The sequence below is a fragment of the Cebus imitator genome, unplaced genomic scaffold, assembly GCF_001604975.1.
Source record: "Cebus imitator isolate Cc_AM_T3 unplaced genomic scaffold, Cebus_imitator-1.0 Scaffold142, whole genome shotgun sequence".
Lineage (NCBI taxonomy): Eukaryota > Metazoa > Chordata > Mammalia > Primates > Cebidae > Cebus > Cebus imitator.
The window spans coordinates 3,222,602-3,239,389 of record NW_016107457.1 but is presented as its reverse complement, the minus strand read 5'-3'; the positions used below and the strand labels follow the sequence as shown (position 1 = coordinate 3,239,389).

The following is a 16,788-nucleotide window of genomic DNA, read 5'->3' as shown; positions in this document are numbered from 1 at the left end:
TATGTAGGTAAGTCCAGCAGTGAGCAGAGTGTTCAGTTCTTCACTTCCAGCAAGCCAGGTCAGTGTCTTTGTGCAAACCAATGGCTATAGATTGGTGACATCCTGTGTCTAATTCTGAGCATGCATTTCAGAACAGGTTTCTTAATCATTTGCCTTTTTAAAATGTTGTCTTTGACTTTTTTATATACTCAGTTATGAATGCCACAATTTAATCATTATTGTTAAAATTATTGCTTACTCTGTGAGTACAAATATGGACCTCAAACCGGTTTGTCCTTTATACGACTTTTTATTTTTTCACTTTAGCATCAGAATGGTGCCACAGTTGAGAATACTGGGGATCTGGATGCTTGATAATTGAGGTTTTATTTCTAATCTTAGCACCCTGTGCTGGAAGAAACTTAGCACTCAATAATTGACTTATTGAGCATGAATCAAGGTTCAGGTAATGTGCTGCATTCTTTATATTAATATTCTTATTCTGCTTCAAAGAGAAAAAAAAAAAATCTCTGGGAGGTGAAACCGTTGTCTTGAGTCCCAAACTACAAGTGAGGAGTTGGACGTTTAGAAACCTTAGATAATATGTTCAATTCTTCTATTAAATGGCCCAAATAGGATGTTTAAAAAAAGTTTTTGTTTTACCCTAAGACCTAAACTCTCTAGTTGAAAAATTGTTTTCCAGTAGAAAAACGGAAGACAAAGAAGGTTAAGCGACTTGCCTAAGGTAACTTGGTCATTACTAGCGCACGTAATAACACTCAATGGCCCAGCTGTTACCAAATAATAAATTCTATTCTCTTAAGTAAAATAGTGAAATTATAAGTATTCATGTGTACTTTCTGGCATGACACCGTCAAAGATATAAGAAAGTTTTTATCGTGGGGTCTCTCGCCTTGAGGATTTTACAGAAGATTTAAAAGGCAAGATATGAAACATTCAGGTATAAAACAATAGAGAATAAATCAAGATTATACTTGCCAGAAGGCTGACTTGGGGATCAATGGTACATTTATGAGGAGTTCAGCATTTTCCACTCTGTGGAATTACCTTGCAATTCCATATATATATGCATGAAAAAAAAAATTCCAAGCACATTTTTTTTTTGTCTGGATAGATGATTAATCGGTGAGAGTTTGGAAAAGGACAGAATGTAGAATTTCAACCCAACAGGGAGAGATTATGTAGTCATCCAGAACCGCTAAATTGCAGTATATCAAACTCAAAGATGTTATTGCTTCAAAAGCATTGTAACCTAAAACCGTGAGCTGTTTGAATCTGCACAGCATCTTTGAGAAAGCATAATCATTTGGCATGACATTTAAAAGTACTGGATTTTTCCTGGAACCTCAGTTTATCTGAAAGGTACCACGTAGATGGATTTGGATATATAATAGGTAATTCCTAACCAAAGTCCTGATCACAAACAAATATTAAGCAAGACTCTGTTTTTGCCTAAATTGACAGCCTTCTCTCTTTTCTGTTTCCCCACTTCCCTTCTCCCCTCTTTCTTTTTATAGAGTAATTTATAACAGTTGTTAATCCTTCTTTGTGAATTTTATATAAAGGGGCAATAAAAAATGAAATGGGGAACAAATTATTAAAGCAAACCTTAAGATATCATCTTTTTTAATGTACTAATAACCCCCACTCAAGCTAATAGCTCTAAAAACTTAATTAGTGAAGATTTTTTAAAGCATTTAAAGGGATGTTATAAGCTGTCCTATAACACGTCTGTCCTGTGAAAGTTGTTATATAGTGAATCATTACCAAATAGGTCACATTCTATAACAGCACTATTATTATTGGGAAGATCCCATTACAGGCCAAGACCCCATCAACTGACATATGATTAGTTGTGATAATGGTATATAATAAAAATGTCGGCATAGCAACGATTAAACTATAATTAAAGCACTAAAATTATCCTTTTAATCATATAATGTTATGAACAAAAGAGATCTAGGAATTAGCATGGTCTCGCTAATAATAATTATTTAGCAATGATTTGTTTTCTCTTTTGAACTTCATAAAGCTTTGGTTAGTATGTATGACTTACCTCTTTAAAAAAGGCTGGAAACATTTGAAATGTTGCCACTTTTTGCTCAAGAAATATACCTGTAGAAAACAGAGAAATGTTTAAAACCTTTCTTGGTCTTCCTTTTAGAAAATAGGCCATTCAGAGTTCCCCTCTGGCTTCATGTATGCTTAAAGAGCACAGGTGATTTGAATGTGGTTCTTGTGTTTCTCTTCTCATCTCTGCCAGGCTTCCCACCAACATCACAGCACCAAAACAAAACTCGGAGAGGGAGGGAAAAATGAGTCTCAAAAAGTGAGTGTAGACAAGGGCAGGATGTGAGAGAGTGTGTGGGCAGCAGGGAAGAGAAGGAAAGGGAAAGCTTTTGGGGGAAGGGTCAAGAAGCAGTCACTCCAATGCATGGGATCTTTACATGCTAACAGTTATCTGCTAGCATCAGAATATTTTTATTTTCAGTTTGGAAACAAATAGAAGCCACTTCCTTCTTTTTCTGGCTTCCTTTTGTTCCTTGTGCCCAAAAGACAGAAATTGGAAAATTTGCAAAAAGACACAAAAAGTGATGTGTGAGTATGAGTGCCCCTCTTCCCAGACGTCCCAGGACACTTCTGTCTTCAGATACTTCCTTGAGCTCTGTCATCAAATACATCAGCGTGTCTCTGATCAGGCTTTATCCACTAAGAAACAAATGAACAAGTTTCACAGAGAAAGAGATACCAATAGGTCTAGAAGAAAGCAATTACATGTCTCCACTCTGCACCTGAGTTTATTGCATAGACACAGGTTAATGGCAAGTTCCCAGCATTAATGAGGTTATGATCTTAGGCTCCATTTCTCTGTGGAGAAATTTCCTTTGAATTGTTACCCAAATGTAGACCAAACCCCTAATGACTGCTGTGATAACAATAAACTAGCATTTACACCCCTACTAGACGCCGGACACGTTAACTAAATTACCGCTAATATTCATTATCAATTCCAATTTTACAAAGGCAAGAAACAGAACTCAGAGATGTTAAAGAAATAGTAGGAAACAGAGCCTGGATTTTCACCCAGTGCTGTCTTAAGAACTTGAAAAATATTTACTCTTAACAAACTCCCCCCAAAAACACTAAAGCATTTCATTCCTGGTTAACTCTTGCAGATGTTGGAGTGTAGAAGTTATTCTTCTGGGTTTGTTTTTACTTTCTAAGTTTTTTAATTTAAATTTGAACTACACAACATTTTTGCCTAGATAAATTGGCTAACTCTTTAGGTCATTTTAAATGTATTTTGATGGAAGTCGTCACAATCTTAAACAGTTGAGTCAAAGAGAGTTGAATCATGGAGCCAGGAGTGTCCTTATTAAGGATACTTAGCCCAACCTCATGGGGATGGAAAACACTGGCACCCAGAGAAGCAATGTAACTTGACTACTCTCTTAGTTAATAAGTGACACAGCCTGAACTGGACCCAGGCTTCCAAGTCCCAGACAGAGCCCAGTTCCATTACATAACACTGCCTGAAAAGTGCCAAGTCTTCTAAATCTTCCAACGTAGCCTGAAATATGACTAGCAAGTATGATACACATCTGAAACCCAAGGTACATCCAGAAATGGTGATAAGAGAATTCCAGTGGTGTAAAGATATGGTGGGTACTAGGAGAAATCTCACTTATCTTCAGTGGTGCTGAGATAAATAGTTTTTCTCTTATTCAGAACGTAGCACCCTTCTAAGCTGCCTTTGTTATATGAACCCTTCCAAGCTGTCTTTGTTAAGTGATCTGTTTGGCACTTTTTCATTTTGATCAAACTCTGGCTTTTCATTAACTATGCAACTTAGATGACATATGACCTTACTTTCCTCAACTGTAAAATGGGAATGGTGTCCCCTCCCCCAACAGAAGATGTGATAAAATCCTCATACATGTAAAGCACATAGTAGGTGCTTAATAAGGGTTAACTCTCTTATCCTTCCTAGAGTATCTCGAAAGAAAGTATTTTAACATATTAGGGCAGTTGTATCATTTTGTCTCTGAATTTACTGGAGTCATTTGAATTCTGATATTGCAAGGAATGGTTATAGAAACTTTTTTTCTTGAATACAACAAGTCCAGTGGTCTCTCCACGTTCCAGTGGCCCAGTCTACATTACATTTGTTTCCTTCACACTCTAAGGTTGCCAAAGTTTACTTACATTGAATTATGTTATTGCCTTAGTTCCTGCTACAAACTAATACCAAGCTTCTCCTGCAGATTTGTGGCTCTCATTTTCTTCTAGACACTGTTCCTAAGTATCTAAGGTGTTTTCTGCATAGAACTTTGCATCTCAAAGCAACTATTTCCAGCCAGATAACTAAGAAATATTTCTGGAGAATATCATTGCCAGTAGAAAATTGTTGCTTTCGATTTTGAAATGTGAGACTTTGCTACCTTCATTTCAATTCACCGTAGTATTGAGTATTTGAGGCAGGCTGCTCCTGCTTTTCTTTTCGTCACGTGTTGCTGACTGATACATTGGTAGGAAAAGTGTAAACACTACAGTTTTCCCATTTCACCTGCAGCGCTTGATAACTACCCTGGCCTAAATTATGTCTCTGGAAAGTGTTTTGTGCACCCCTCTCCCCAGCTGCCACATTTTGTCATGTGGCACTTGCTGCCTTGCTTTGGACTTTTAGAACCAAGTCCTTAGCAACACATCCAATTCATCACATATGTGGAGGAAAGCTACTGCTTTGATATACCTTTTTTGATACTTGTGCCTGTTTTTCCTTTTTTAGTAATAATCCAAATGGCCTAGAATAGACTTTATTGTCCTGGTGGTGCAATTTCTCTTTTAGTATTTGGTAAATGCATATTGCGAGATGGATGTCCTTTTCTTCAGATTGAGAAGTAGCAATTAGATGTCCTTCCCAGTGCTATGAAGTGGCTGAACTGGGGCTAGGTGCTTAGAAATCACCAGTTGCTATATTGTCCTTAACCTTATTACTAATCTCAAATTGATTAGACGTTTTTAATTTTACCAAGGAATTAATTGCTTTTAAAGCAGTGCTCAAACTTTCATGTACATACAACAAGGATGAACATCTTGTTAAAGTGCAGATTCTGATTCTGGAATTCTGGGTGGGGCCTGAGATTATGCATTTCTAACAAGCTCCCCACTGATGCCAATGCTGCTGATCTGGGGACCACACTTTGAGTCATGAGGTTCTAAAGAATAGTTGTTACTACATCTGAAAGTCATGCTTACTAGGTCATAATTAGACCACCTTATTTTATTTGCTTGTTTCTTAAGTTATAATAGAGAGCCATGGAATCTTAAACATAGGAGGGATGTAGACAGTCGTGACCTGGTAAATCATCCAGCTCTTCTGGAAAAAATAAAATGTATGTATGTACATACACAATTGACATAAATTTTAGTGACATAAAGAATGTGTAGCACACAGTTTACAAATAATAATAAACTCTATAATGCTTGTTATTATAAATTCCATATGGCCAGCTGAGTCTCACAGAATGCTTTTGTTGTTTTTTGCAGAACTCTTCTATCCATAGGCCAACCTATGTTGTAGTTGATTAAGGGATGCAGTTCCTATATACAGATATTTTCCTTTATTAGCATAATTATTAAGACAAAAGTGAAACAGCAAAGACATGCATCAGAACTCTACTCATTCATCAGTGATATGAATGACTTCCTTCGTATCATCCTGCTGAACGGGATGATAATGTTTAATACTAAAAGAATATTTTTCAAATGTACTGTTCATAGTGTAACACCTACACATATAGCACACTTTTAAGTTTAATACTTTAGTTTCTTAGATCTAGAACAATAAAGCAAGTGCTTTATTGTTGCTTGGTAGTAACAATAAATTGATTGGTAGTGGCTGCTGATTTTTGTGGTGTAAATACTCCCACCATGTCTAATTTCAAGCTACTGATGTGGCTGAGAACAGAGTTAGAATGATGCAGTATCACATCATTATATTGTACTTTCACCATATCGATAAAATTGGCATAAATAGCCTCAAAATATAGATAATCGTAAATATGGAAAAATAACTAGAAATTGATGTGTTTTGGGTACTAATTATCTTTGTTTTTAGTATGATTTATTTAATTGTAAGTTTATATAATTTAATTTTTAATACTGGCACTAATGGGCTTGCAAAATTCCTACAAATTTAACAAATGGTTCTTGTGGGCTAGTAGGGGCTGGCTTCTGCACACCACTGGATATAGATCATCTGGTACAGTGATTCCCAACCTTGCTTTACACTGGAATACCTCAAAGAACTCACAGCCTACAATTTTAGTAGATCCAAGTTAGGGCCCAGGAATATGAACTAAAAACGTTTTTATTAAAGTCTATCTTATATTTTTAAAAATAAACAAATTATAAGTATAGAACAAAAAATTTTCCTAAATTGAACACACTCACATAACCAGCATCTAAATACAAAAACAGAACATTACCAGCACCCAGAAGCCCTTCTCATGCCCCTATCAGGCCACTACCCAATCAATGAAACCCTTATCTTGATTTCTAATACCATAGATTAATTTTGCCTGCTTTTGGACTTTCTATAAATGAAATAATATCCTATGCACTCTTTTGTGCCTGGTTTCAATGTTATGTTTGTGAAATTCATCCATACCGTATGTAGCAGTACTTCATTCATCTTTAGTAGTGTATAATATTCCATTGTATAAATAGGCCTCAATTTATTAGTTTTTATCCATTCTACTATTGATGGGTTCTTTCCAGTTGGCTGTTTTGCATAGTGCTGCCAAGAACATTCTTGTACAGATAGCAGTATGCAAAACAAAACAAATCCCCCAGTGATTCTAATGAGCAGCCAATCTCAACTGCCTTGTCTACATTTTCCCCTCCTGTTTCTCATATAGCATGCCCAAGGCCATTGATCCTTTCATGTGAATATACTTTTAATACCATAAGCCACAAAGCCCATGTGCTTCCATTCATTAGAGTATGTTCTCCTGGCTCTTTACAATACAAGCTCACCAGCTTTCCCTTTCATCAAGATGTCTACATTTGCTTTCTCTAAATAGGGATGAGATTTGGCCTCACTTCAGTAAGCATGGGAGAATAATAGACACAGCGGACATGGAGCCAAAGGCTAAATTTGGCAGCTGATCATTAAGGCTCCTGGAAAGAGGCTTCAAGTAAGAGAACTTGTTTCCCTTTGTGTGTATCAAACAAAAGTCAACAACAAACCCTTAAATCAGATTCTAATATTCTTTAAATTCTTTTTATTTGAAGTAAACCAAGGACTCTATTCTGTCATGATTACTGAAATTGGTCTTATGACTTGATCTGGAAATATTAGAGAATGTCTTGTTCCTTCACCTAGCATGCAGCTGATGTATCCTTGTTTCATTGTTCTAGGCTGAAGAGCTATGTAGTTTTTGTGGTTGGGCCTATTGAGGTATTAGTCCCTTTGATATAAGTAAAGGGAACTGAATAACCAGGAAGTCCAAGGTGACATGTTAATGAGTGGGGTTTCTGCTCAGGATTGAAAAGAAGGTTCCAGGAGCAGTAAGACTGTTCCCTACCATGTGAAAGTCACTTCACATAAAGTTCTTAAGGTATACAGAGAGAAGGTCAACAGTAGATATTAATTTCACATAAAGAAGGAAGAATATTTTCTCACACGCAGAGGTATTTTATTCTCTGATTTTCCTACCTCCTTGACCTCTTTTTTGTAAACTTTTTTGTTTCACAAAGAACACATGTTCACTATATGTGATAGTGTTATATGAGATAGAATATATAGATAAGAAAAATGAAAAAAATAAAATGAATTATTATCCTATCCCATAAAATATGTTGGCATTATTATTTTAGCATATTTCTATCTCAATCTTTTTGTGTGTATTTAGGCACCTAATTTTTTTTTTAATTTTACTTTAAGTTCTGAGGTACATATGCAGATCTTGTAGGATTGTTACATAGGTATACGCATGTCATGGTAGTTTGCTGCCTCCATTTCCCCATCACCTACATTAGGTTCCCCTCCTTGTATCCATGTGTTCTCATTGTTCAACATCCACTTATGAGTGGAACATGCGGTGTTTGGTTTTCTGTTCTTGTGTCAGTTTGCTGAGAAAGATGGTTTCCAGATTCATCCATGTTTCTGCAAAGGAAATGAACTCATTCTTTTTTATGGCTGCATAGTATTCCATGGTGTATATGTAGGCAGATGATTTTTAAGGAATGGTGTCATTCTATAAATATTGTAATCTTTTTTAATTTAAAGATTTATCATGAACATCTTAATATAACAATAAGTGTACTCCTATAACACATTTTTAATGGATACATATTAGTTTTTCTTTAACCCGTCTCCTGTGTTTGGACTTCTAAAGTTATTTTCAATATTTTGTTTCCACAAATAATGATATAATGAACATTCTTTAAACAAAATCTTTTTCTATACATTTATTATTTTTCAGGAATAAAACCTTATAATTGGATGAATGTTATGGCATTTTAAAATCTTTTGACTTAAAATTTCTAGTTGCACTCCATGCTGGTATCATTTTCCATTTCCACAAACAGTGCTTCATCCTGCTTTTTAAAATTGTACAATTTTTCATGTAATAATTTCTATCTAAAGTTGTAACGTATAGGAACATGTCCTGAAAAATACTAGCTAGAAACCATTCATTGTTATTAGCCAATAACTTCAAATAAAATAAGAGAGCTTAAGAAGTCTGGTTAATTTTCCACCAGCACTTTTGTATTTATGATCTAACATTGCTGTGAAAACCTAAAAAAAGTTTCCTTGTTTGCCTGAATTAAAGCACAGCCTAGTCCTAACGAGCATAGGATAGTCTTATAAATGTTTACATACAGTTGCTTGATTGTCATTGTATCTGAAGATTTCGCAGCAGGTGGTCATGCTGCTGCTTCAGAAGCTAACCTGGTGACATGTTTAGAGAATGCTTTCAATGAGTAACTTGAAAGTGCTCCACTACAGAGCACTGTGGAGACTTTTCTTCGTGAGCATGGGTTTTTAAACACCCATAGTCTACAGCCTTAATATTAGCTTTCTCAAATAAGCACTTAGGACTTTGCCGTTTCTAAAGACTTGACCAATATTTTGATTATTAATTCTTGACAAAACTTCCCTATTCAGCCCTTAAGCCCTACCCACATGAGGACAATAGAGCCTCCAAAATCAATGTGTAGAGTTTTCTTTCTCTCCCTTTCCTTCCTTCCTTCCTTCCTTCTTTCTTTCTTTCTTTCTTTCTTTCTTTCTTTCTTTCTTTCTTTCTTTCTTTCNTCTTTCATCTTTCTCTCTCTCTCCCTCCCTCCCTCCCTTCCTTCCTTCCTTTCCTTCTCTTTCTTGCTTGCTTGCTTTTCTTTCTTTCTTCTTTCTTTCTTTCTCTCTCTCTTTCTTTCTTTCTCTCTCTCTTTCTTTCTTTCTTTCTCTCTCTCTCTTTCTTTCTTTCTTTCTTTCTCTCTCTCTCTTTCTTTTTTTCTTTTCTTTCTTTCTTCTTTTACTTTAAGAAAGCACTGAAGTATACCACATTGAGAAATGTATACGGATCGCAGATGTACAACTTCATGACTTTTTGTAAACTGAACATACCTACGTAACTGGCATCTAGATCAAGAAACAGTACACCACCAGTGCCCTACTTCTGGTGACCACCCCACTCCACCCTCAGTGTGTTTGAAACACCTCATATTTTATGTCCAGGGTAAGTACTTCATTTACTGAATTCTATGTTTACCTGAATCATTACTTTATATGAGCTAGCTACCGTTAGCTTCCATCAAGATGTCGCGCTTGTCACTGAAAATGTGTAGAAGTCTGCCTTTCCAAGTAAAGATTACAACGTTAAATTTGGGCACTGAATGTCCACCAATATTTATGTGTTTGTGATTTCCAGGTACACAATGCATACATGACATGCATACCAACAAATTTGGAACTACTTTTTCTTAATGAACATAAAGCTGAATTATGCTATATTGCTCTGAGCTTAGAATATCTTTAACTACAATTGATTGCCACAGAATATTTCATGTGCCGCATTTCCAATTTTTTTTAAATTGCTCATTTTAGTTACCATAAGTATTCCCTTTGAATGCTCAAGATTTAAAAGCCAAGAATTTTTCATGTTCTGTTGGAGATAGAATTGTATGCGTTTGTCCTGAATATCCACAGGTGTCTTTTTATATGGCTCAATTCTGTGTCTGATATTCAGAAAAACATCATTTTGATTCCTGTGGGGTTTTTTTTATGTGAGAGCTTGATCCAGAGAAAGAAACAGGTTTAGCAGGATATCTGTGCTTTATATATACATATGGTTTTGAAAAACAATTTGTGTGTTATCAAAAATCATGTATTTTTGTTGGGTTGTATAAGTATACTCAGTAGAAGTAACAATCAAGGGTTATGCTTATATACCCATTAGTTTTTTTAAAACATGAAAACATATCTTTCTCATTATAAAATATGTCTAAGAATATTATTCAGCCATAAAAAACAATGGAGTACTGAAAGGCACTATAATATGAATAAAATTGAAAATACTACGCTAAGTGAAAGAAGACAGACACAATAGGCCACATATTGCATAATTCCATTTATATGAAGTGTCCAGAATAGGAAAATCTGTAAAGACAGAAAGTAGATTCATGTTTGCCAGAGCTGGGGAGAAGGAGAATAGAGAATGACTGCTAGTGTGGGTACAAGATTTCTTTGGGGGGGATAATGAAAATATCCTGGAATTAGCAGGAATGGTTACAAAACCTTGTGAATATCATAAACACCACTGAATTGTATACTTTAATAGGATGAGTTGTATAGCATGTGGATTTTATGTCACATTGTTTAAAAAAGTAAGACGTGCATTGTAGAAAATTTGAAATCTAAAGAAAAGTAGAAAATGGCAGAAAAAAAATTACTGCTGCTTTCTAGTGTATTTCCTTCCAGTTTGTTTTGTTTTTCATGTATCGTTGTTGCAGATGGAAGACATGGATGTTGCTTCCTGTTGCATGACAGAGATAGAGGTATTCAATTTTAAATAGTCACATATTAAAACCAACCCAATCCCCTTGAAAGAGGGTAGGTCCCAAGAAAGATTTGTTTATTTGTCGGAGGGGAGTAATGGATGGGAATGCAAATATGACAAGAAGAGAATGATGGCTAGCCCTGTAAGAAGGGATGATGAAGAAGAACCTGAAGGGAAAAAATTGTAGGTCCTGAGAGGCAGAATGGCAGATTTGAGCAGTTGCCATGAAAGGGGGGACTCCAGAGGGAAACATTTCCAAGCTTAGGAGGTTCACTGTAAGTTGCATAATAGGTTAGGTAAGCCACACTTCTTAGTTTATAAGCAGCTACATGGTTCACAGCTTTCTAAGGAAAGTCAGTTTCTGCTTCTTTCTGCTGTATCACTGTGCTAAGACAGTGCTTCATGTGAGTGCATGAGGCCCAATTTTATTTGGATTACACATACTTATTTACTGTTGTTTCAGTCAAATGCATTTCACATTATTATTCCATAGTTTCCCCTCAATATCAGCATTTCTCTGGATTATTGCAAACTCATCATAAACATGACTTCCATGACAATCTTAATAGGTAAGACTTACTGATGTTCTCTTGATGCCAAGCACAGAGATTAAGTAATTTACAAACATTATCTAGTATAATTTTCACAACAACCCATGGAAGGAGACAATTATCCCCAGTTTACAGATAAGAACATAGAGTCTCTGACAGGTGAAATTGCCTAAAATCACTTAGCCAGTATTTTAATAATTCCCTCACTTGTCATAGGTTGTTTTCATTTTTTTCTTAAAGATATGGTAAATATATTTGCTTTTAAAACATTTCCCATTTATAAAATTATTACCTTAGATGAATATATCAGAAAGTATTTTTTAAATTTCCAAGGGTTGAGATTTTTTTGTTGTTCATGTTGCAGAGCTTTTCCTTTCAATTGTTTCCTTTATTTCTTTGTGACCCGAGAATTTAATTGAAAACAACTTACACTTTGGGGGATTTGGAGCCTTATGGTCAGCTTTTTAAATGTGCCAAGAACACCTGAAAGAAAGCTATCATTTTATAGGTTTAAAAAATGTGGTATATTTGTTAATTTCACCTTAGTGTTTGTTATTCAGATCCTCCATGTGCTGTTTATTTTCACTTTCTTAATCTGACATTGATGTATTCTGATTTTGTCCCATATATTTGTTATTGTTGTGAATTTCTCCTTATACTTAAAAAGGTTTATTCATTTTATTATATGCCTTTTGATCTATGAAGCTTCATGTTACTTCTATTATAAATTGGCCTTTTTAACCTTCCAGATCATCTTTGGCAGATAATTTTCCTATACAATTTTGTAACCAAATTCAAAATAACTATGCAGGATGATCTTAAATTTTTTATTGGTTTTGGTTTCCATAGTTCTTTAAAGCTTCGATGCTTTTTGTTTGTTTTTAGTATTCAATTTTCAATTATCTCTCGGTGTTGTGGCTAGTATCTTTGAGCAGTTTCCTTCAGGGAACTTGGGTTTTTGACCTAGTCTTTGATATTTAAAGCAGCTTTATGTTGCTTTCATATTATATTATTATGTCCCTTCTCTTTCAAGAATCTGTTTTTTTAATTTTTAATTTTTAATTATTATGGATGCATATTAGTAGTACATATTTTATGTGGTATATGTGATATTTTGCTACAAACATGCAATGTGTAATAATCACATCAGGGTAATTGGATGATATGATTTGGCTCTGTGTCCCCATCCAAATCTCATATCTAATTGTCATCCCAACTTGTTGAAGGAGAGGCCTGGTGGGAGGTGATTGAATCATGGGGGCAAACTTCCCCCTTGCTGTTCTCATGATGATGTTCTCACAAGACCTGTTTGTTTTAAAAGTGTATAGTACTTACCCCTTCTCTCTCTCTCTCCTGCCGCCATGTGAAGACATGCTTGCTTCCCCTTCGCCCTCCACCATGATTGTAAGTCTCCTGAGGCTTCCGCAGCCATGCTTTCTGTACTGACTGTAGAACTGTGAGTCAGTTAAACCTCTTTCCTTTACAAATTACCCATTCTCAATTCTTTATAGCAATGTGAGAGCAGGCTAATACATTGAGGCATCCATAACGTCAAGCATTTACAATTTTTTTTATGTTAGAAACATTCCAATTCCACTCGTAGTTATTTTGAAACATACAATAAATTATTGTTAATTTACTGTAGGTGCCCTATTATGCTACCAAACACTAGACCTTATTCCTTCTGTGTAACTGTATTTTTGTGCCCACTAGCCATCCCCTTTCTGCCTTCCTCCCCACCAACCTCTCCAGCCTCTGGTAACCATCATTCTATTCTACTATGTATCTCCACGAGCTCAAATTATTTTTAGTTTCCATATACGAGTGAGAACATGAAATATTTATCTTTTTGTGGCTGATTTATTTCATTTAACATAACATCCTCCAGTTCCATCCATGTTGTTTCAAACAACAGAATTTACTACAGCCTCTGTCTCCCAGGTTCAGGCGATTCTCCTTCCTCAGTCTCCCATATAGCTGGAATTACAGGCATGTGTCACCATGCCTGGCTAATTTTTGTAATTTTTTGGTAGAGACGGGGTATGGGGTTTCACCACGTTGGTCCGGCTGGTCTTGAACTCCTGACCTCAAGTGATCCGCCCACCTCAGCCCCACAAAGTGCTGGGATTACAGGCATGAGCCACCACACTCAGCCATGTCCTGACCATTTATTTGATGGGAGACTTTTTATTACTGCTTCTTCTAACTTGTTACTTGTTATTGGCCTATTCAGGTTTTGTATTTCTTCATGACTCAATCTTGGTAGGTTGCATGTGTCTAGGAATTTGTCCATTTCTACTGGGTTTTACAGTTCATTGGCATATAGTTATACATAATGATCTCTAATGATTCTTTGAATTTCTGCAGTATCAGTTGTAATATCTCTTTTTTATAACTGATTTTATTTATTTGGATCTTCTTTTTATTTCTTAGTCTGGCTAAAGGTCTGTCCATTTTATTTATTTTTTCAAAAAATCAACTTTTCCTTTTGTTGATCTTTTCTTTTTTTATCTCAATTTCATTTTATTTCTGCTCCAATCTTTATGAGTTCTTCTACTAATTTTGGGTTTAATTTGCTCTTACTTTTCTAGTTCTTTAAGATGTATTATAAGGTTGTTTATTTGAGGCTTTTCTACTTTTTTGATGTAGGCATTTATTGCAATAAACTTTCCTCTGAGTACTATTTGTGCAGTATCCCATAGGTTTTAGAATGTTGTATATGCAATTTCATTTATTTCAAAAAGTTTTAAAATTTCCTTTTTAATTTATTCATTGACTCAATGGTCATTCAGGAGCATATTAGTTTTTCTTGCATTGCTATAAAGAAATGCCTAAGACTGGGTAATTTATAAAGAAAAGAGATTTAATTGGCTCATGGTTTTGCACTCTTTACATGAAGCATTTGGTGCTGCCATCTCCTCAGCTTCTGGGGAGGCCTCGGGAAGCTTATAATCATGGTGGAAGGTGAGAGGAGAGCAGGAATGCCACATGGCCAGAGCAGGAGCAAGAGAGAGTATGGGGTGAGGGAGGAGCCACACACTTTCAGATGACCAGATCTTGTTTGAACTCAGAGCAATAGTTCACTTATCACCAAGAAGATGGTTCAAGCCATTCATGAGTGATCTACCCCCATAATCTAAACACTTCCCACCAAGCCCCAACTCCAACATTGGGAGTGACAATTTAACATGAGATTAGGTCAGGAACAAATACCCAAACTGCATCAAAGAGCATATTGTTTAATTTCCATATGTTCATATAGTTTCCAAAGTTTCTCTTGTTATTGATTTCTAGTTTTATTCCATTATGGTCAGAAAAGATATTGAATATGATTTTTAAAAAAATTTTTTGGGACTTGTTTTGTGGCCTAACATATGGCCTACCCTTGGGAATGTTTCATGTGCAACTGTTGAAATGTTCTGTAAATGTCTGTTAGGTCCATTTGGTCTATAGTGCAGATTAAGTCCGATGTTTCTTTCTTGATTTTCTGTCTAGATGATCTTTCCAATGCTGAAAATGGGATATCGAAGTCCCTGGCTGTTACTATATCAGGATCTCTCTCTCTCTTTAGCTGTAATAATATTTGCTTTATATATCTGGGTACTCCAGTGTTGTATACATATACATTAACAATTGCTATATCCTCTTTCATAGTTGACCCCTTTATCATTATATAATGACCTTCTTTGTCTCTTTTTACAGTCTTTATCTTGAAATCTATTTTATCTGAGATAGATATAACTAATTCTGCTCTTTTTTGTATGGGGGGGTCTATTTGCATGGATATCTTTTTCCATTTTTAAGGCTTTGTATGTGTTTTTAAAATCATCTTCAAATAATGTCTTGGTGAAATTTGTAGTCATTCATATCATTATTTATGGAGAGGGTTTGTGTCCATTTAGAAGATATTTTGGTAAGATTTAATGGGATTCTTATACAATTTGTTTGTCATTGATATGTAAACATTTTACTGAAAAAAATACGTAGCTTTGGAGTCTTCTTTGTTTTTCTCCTCCTTCTTCTTCTCCTCCTTGATTTTCCCTGCTCCTTCCTCTTTTGTGTAATGGGAACATTTTGTTCTTTTAAATCACACTTTGCTCCTTAGCTCTTCAGGAACACATACTACATTAGTCTGTTTTCACACGGCTGATAAAGACATGTCCAAGAATGGGTAATTTATAGAGAAAAAGAGATTTAATGGACTCACGTTCCACATGACTGAGGAGGCCTCACAATCATGGTGGAAGGTGAAAGGCAGACAAGAAAAAAAATAAGATCCAAGTGAAAGCAGAAACCCCTTATAAAAACATGAGATCTCGTGAGACTTACTCAGTATCCCGAGAACCGTGTGGGGTAGACGGCCCACGATTCGATTATCTCCCACTGGGTCCCTCCCACAGTCTTTTCCATACTTCGTTCTCTCTACCTTGTCCATCCTCAGCAAGGGACAGTCAGCAGGGCTACTCTGTGCTGATAGCAGCAGGCTGGTTTCCTCTTGGAACCACTGGGAAACCTACGTTTTCCACCCTCCTTTTTTCCCCCTTGTCCCAAGTCAGGCTGGCTCTCACTACTCCAGATTATGGGCATCTGTGGTGAAGAACATCGGCTTACTTCCTGGGCTGGTTCTTTTCCTTGTGGACATGGCAGTCTGCTGGTCATCAGTGACTTTCTCACTTGGCTCCGCAGACGTGAATTTGGCAGAAATCCTTCCATTTTCTGGTATGTGGTTACTTTTTACCCCTAGCTTCTGGTAGTGTTATAGAGTCTGCTATCTGTACAGACTAAGGCTACTTCCAGTGAGATGATGGTAGGGGAGGGTTCAAGGCACCAGTGCCTTCATTGCCATCTTGTCTGCAAGTCCAGCTAATTGCATTTTGTGATGTGGCTCTTTTGGGCATAGACTGAACTCCTTTATTCAAGACCCACTTTCATATTAGTTTAAGTCATTATCCATGTGTAGTGGATACATTTGCCTCCTTTTCCCTTTCTTTTCCAGCCAAGTAGTGACTCATCAAAAAGAGTTGAGAATTCCTTGAATCAGGATGTGTAAGTCTAAAAGTTGATGAGAACTTTATGAGACCCTTATATGTAAATATTACTAAGATTTATACATCGGCTGTAGAAACTAGAACAACAAAAAAAGAGCAGTCATTTGTTTTTCTAAATGCAAT

At 35.9% G+C, this 16,788-nt stretch overlaps 1 protein-coding gene across 11 annotated transcripts in view; it reads left to right on the top strand.

Annotated features, from left to right (window-relative positions):
- The window catches only part of RHOBTB1 (Rho related BTB domain containing 1), a 126,832-nt gene that overhangs the window by 59,021 nt on the left and 51,023 nt on the right, over window positions 1-16,788 (top strand). For 9 of the 11 annotated variants that reach the window (XM_017542298.2, XM_037743379.1, XM_037743373.1 and 6 more), the window contains one exon: window positions 8-58. The gene's annotated coding sequence lies outside the window, so the exon portion shown is untranslated. Of the gene's footprint in view, window positions 1-7; window positions 59-9,653; window positions 9,747-16,788 lie in introns of all 11 variants that reach the window. The other 2 variants (XM_037743376.1, XM_037743377.1) reach the window with 1 other exon arrangement.